The sequence below is a fragment of the Triticum aestivum genome, unplaced genomic scaffold (assembly GCF_018294505.1).
Source record: "Triticum aestivum cultivar Chinese Spring unplaced genomic scaffold, IWGSC CS RefSeq v2.1 scaffold44348, whole genome shotgun sequence".
Lineage (NCBI taxonomy): Eukaryota > Viridiplantae > Streptophyta > Magnoliopsida > Poales > Poaceae > Triticum > Triticum aestivum.
In genome coordinates, this window is record NW_025226288.1 from 47275 (window position 1) to 48231 (window position 957).

General features: G+C 37.4%; 1 protein-coding gene across 1 annotated transcript in view; it reads left to right on the plus strand.

The window, feature by feature from the left end:
- Positions 1–957, plus strand: part of LOC123172548 (probable protein phosphatase 2C 37) — a 6039-nt gene that overhangs the window by 3981 nt on the left and 1101 nt on the right. The window lies entirely within an intron of this gene.

Genomic DNA, 957 nt, shown 5'->3' on the forward strand with positions numbered 1-957 from the left:
TTTATGATTTACTATGCCTTTTATGTATTAGGATTTTTGTACTTTTTGTTTATGGCAAACTTTTCCGAAAAATGAGTCAATTGGGCCTATCTTTTTTTCGTGCATTCTCCATGGGCCAACCGGCAGAGACCTCCTTATTAGCGAACTATCAGGAGAAAGGGTTTCGTTCACTGCAGGTGTCATGCCCTAGCGAACACATCGTTAGCTGGAGGCAACCCCAGATGACGATCACCACCTATCGGACTCCTTTTCCATTTTCCATGGGCGTGTTGCCTTATTTGTAAATTTAAATAAAAGGCTACTCTATACAATACTATCATTTGTCACATGATTATTTTTTTAAGTCTTGTTTGCTTCATGCCCACATGTTTTTTTGTTCAAAATATAGACTCCGATATTTAGATAAGAAAAAGGCGTTTTATAGGACGGAGGTTGCAAGACAGAAAAACACCAACGATGTTGTTGATGAGAACTCCACCAAGGGAAGGGCATCGTTGCAACAAAGAAGTATCTGCGCCACCACGAGGACTCCACCAAGGGAATCCTTCCTGAGTATTTTTAAGCCACTTGAGCGACACAATAATGTTAGCAGAGTACAAGGAAGTGAATGTACAAGGAAAAAATAGCCTTCTTACATAAAGACAAAAATAACATCCAGACAAATGTAATCAAAAAGGAAGATTTAATTTTTGCGTCCATGTGTGACCTTCTAATGGAAAAAGCAAATTAAAACATTGTCTTGCATTTAAGTACCAAGAAAAGAATGTAGAAGGCGGGGTTTATCCTACTTTTTAAAGAAACAATTGAAACATAGTAGGCTCAATCATAAAAATAAAATTATAGAATGCCCGATTATGTTAAATGCATACACGTAATAGTGTACCAAGATGTATCAATGGGCATAATTCTGCTCTAATTTTGAAGCATGCTTCCATAGCACCAACAGATACTAGATGG